At 41.4% G+C, this 3,441-nt stretch overlaps 1 non-coding gene across 1 annotated transcript; it reads left to right on the top strand.

Annotated features, from left to right (window-relative positions):
* The first annotated feature begins 1,438 nt into the window (after positions 1-1,438).
* trnae-cuc lies at positions 1,439-1,510 on the top strand. Its single transcript has one exon. It is a non-coding gene; the product is annotated as a tRNA-Glu (tRNA).
* The last annotated feature ends 1,931 nt before the right edge of the window (positions 1,511-3,441 follow it).

The raw sequence follows: 3,441 nt of genomic DNA, 5'->3' as shown, positions 1-3,441 counted from the left end.
GACTATTAGGCCTAAGTCATATTATGTATAGAGTGCATATCAATACTAACTATCGTTTGTTTGGGTTCACCCTAGTTTCCACTTTTTTTTTTGTCTAACTTCAATGTTTCCTGTTTCAAAATAATGATGAAGCGTTCTATAATAGATTCTCAACTTTTGTCACCTCCTTTCTTATTTCTCTTTACTAACACAATATAACCACTAGCTGAGCTGCATCAGAAAGCGCTCTTTCTATATAAGTGAGGTAAAAGGAAATTAAACAACAGAGCACAACAGGACATAACAAGAGGGCTGTCAAAAAGGAAGTAACATCAAGATATGTTTCACACAGCTTTAGTTGCCGGATGGAGACTGTGCGAGTGCTTCTGCCATGTGCACTCTACAGAGGCCTGCACAAGCCCAGCACCTGTTTACACCCAAGGGACAGGGGCAGGACAGCTGGTGTGGAGTGTGCGTGAGTGTGTGTGAGTGTGCGTGAGGGTGTGTGAGGGTGAGAAGGACGGGGGGCTGGGAGTGGGGGATCGGCTGAACGTGTTGCAGAAGGGGGCAGATGGGCTGAAGCAGACAGGGAGAGGTCTTAAGGCCGGAGTAAAGAATGATTTTGGACAAAAGGCATGACGGCTGGCTGAATAGGTAATGACTGCAGACAATCCTATGGACAACAATGGCATTGTGGTGGACCTCTCACAGTGTTCATGGGAAGCAAGCTGGGCAGGATAGGGGGAGAGACTATCAGCTGGCCTGTGCCTACATTGGTCAGACAGAGACGTGTAATGGATTAGAGAGTAAACAGGGGCTTGTATGTCTGCACTTAAACTCTGCAGTATAGGGGGGTCTGGCAGCTGAAGAGCTAAATGACTAAATGAAGAGGGAGCGAAATGAGATACTTGTTTAGAACGTTTTTTCACATATCAGACTGTGCCCAAACTTGTGTGTCTGAGTACATTTCATGCCATTTTATTTTCACACTGTGCTCCTTATGTTATAAAAAAAAAGCAGCATACATTTTCCTTGTAATACCGTGCAATTAACTTTGGAAGTAATTGCAGTCTCTGAGGATGTGAGAGCATCATCGTTGTTATTACTGCACAGCCCTGTCAGGGTGGGGTGAGGTTCCCCCGCAAAATCTCTACTTGCTTTAATCTGCCCTCATACTGCAAGCTGTTATCTACTGCTCGCAGTCATCAATCTCTCCCCAGACGGTGACACCTCCAAATCTGGCACAGCAGTGACCATGTACCCCCTCGCTGTCCCTGCCTTGAACCAAACCTCCTAATTTCCTCCTCGTCATCATCTACACCCCTCCTTCGCTGTCTGCTCTCTATATCGCGCCCCTCTGTCCACGCGTGCCGCGGCACAAACGTCCGAACGCATCCTAAACTCTACCAGAGCAGACTTTACCGACAGGATGCTGAAGACATTTTCCCATGCTATGGCTTCCCTGGTGGTCTAGTGGTTAGGATTCGGCGCTCTCACCGCCGCGGCCCGGGTTCGATTCCCGGTCAGGGAACTACTTTTTGAAAGGCGGTATTGATTCTCAGATTTCCCCCCACTAAAGCAGCATTGCACCGAGGACTTTACTAACACAAAGCGCACACTCTGTTCTTAATCTGCAGCCACACTGACGTGTTTGGCGTTAATATTCCGAAAGCAAGGAATATAATGTGAACATTAAAATAACAATAACAATGTCTCACTGTATGTACACATTATATATGTATTTTAGATATATAATCTTGAACAGATTTGTAACATTCTTATCGAATCTACTTGGTGTTCCAAACGGTGTTCCAATGTTCAAAGTCATGTTCAGAATTTGAAGTAATGAGTTAAAGATAGTGTGTTGCCACCTAGTGGCGTAGGGCAATCATTACTGCCTTGCAACACCAATTCTAACAAAAAAATAAAGGGGGAGTCTCAAGACAATTTCATGGCTCAAACCAGTAGAGTTATGTTTCAAGAGATATAATTTGTTACTTTTACACTAATGCCTTTATATATAAAAATATATAACCTTGTCTTCTGCCTTGGCTTAATTTGTGAAACCATTGTCAATCAAACTCAAGAAGGAGGAAAGTATGAGAAATATGAAAATCGTTCATATCAGAATTAATTATACTATTTCACCTATTGTAGCTTTAAGAACTAACAAACAAACACAATATTACCCATGAACTATTGAGAATGTCAGTATCAGTACATCCCAGTTCATAAACACAATTAAAATATTTATTGTGAATAATGGTCCCTGGTAATGTTTTCGTGATTTTAAAGCTTTGCTGAATATCTCCTAAACTTACATATGTATGGAACCCTGCACACTTGGCCATGACTCATTAACTTCTCCCTGAGGCTAAATGGTTTGCATTGTGCTCATCCCTTTATTTATGACTAGTATCTCTACCTTGCATGAGCTCTTTGAAGAGGTGAAAGCTGCTGTACATGATGGACCCACGATGTTATGATATGTGTTCTTTTGCTTTAATGCAGAATCAAAACAACACCATCATAACAACCTATGTCTCGACCCCCCCCCCCACACACACACACACACACACATACACACACCCAAACACACACACAATGGTTCACATCACCACCCAAACTAATCATTGTGAAATTAGTTTTTGTACAATCAAGAGCTCCCCTGCTAAGAATCCCTGTCACTATCCATATGCATGAAATTGCTGGAGTTAAAACGTGTTATGAAACGTGGGTAATGCAGTGAATAATTCTGGCTTCACGTCTTAATGTTATTTCCCATTAAACAGGGGACTATTGTGGAGTCAGAACCCTTTGGCTATGCTTGTAAATGGCTATGTATGGATAATTAAGCAATACTCACGAACATGAAAACGTGCCTATTTTGAAGGGCCAGAGGCTTGGCAAGGCCCCTCTCATCTCAGGACAGAGGATGGGTTAGGCTCATCCATCCTTGTGTTTCATTGGTCGACAGGGGAAAGACTACCCTGCAATCGTTATATTTTCTAATGGTGTATGGAAAAGATCTTTAGACATTAAGCTACTAATCTAAAATAACAAAATGCTACACTGTTTAATTAGTTCACTGTAGAAAAAGACATTTACCTCATACATTGTGCCATTAAGTTTATGCACCTTTGATTCTGATGCTTCAAGCAATACAATAAAACTCTAATGCTTCTAAACCCCTTTCCACAGGGTGTGAGACAAGTACTTATCCATAACCATAACTGATGTGAATTTCAGTTTGGCTGTGTGATATGATAATTTTCAATTTTATTAGACAATCAACACTTGTATCATCTTGACATTTATTGTAATGAGACGAAATTGGTGATTTGAGCCAAAGTATTATAAACAGTTTTTGTGTCATCAATGTTGCTGACATTTTAAATATCAAATGTTTCAAACTAATGTGATGAGAATACATTGGTAGAAACAGCTGTCCCATTCACTGGT

The sequence above is a fragment of the Hypomesus transpacificus genome, chromosome 14, assembly GCF_021917145.1.
Source record: "Hypomesus transpacificus isolate Combined female chromosome 14, fHypTra1, whole genome shotgun sequence".
In the NCBI taxonomy this organism is placed as follows: Eukaryota; Metazoa; Chordata; class Actinopteri; order Osmeriformes; family Osmeridae; genus Hypomesus; species Hypomesus transpacificus.
The sequence above is the reverse complement of the archived record's forward strand: the minus strand, read 5'-3'. Positions and strand labels throughout refer to the sequence as shown.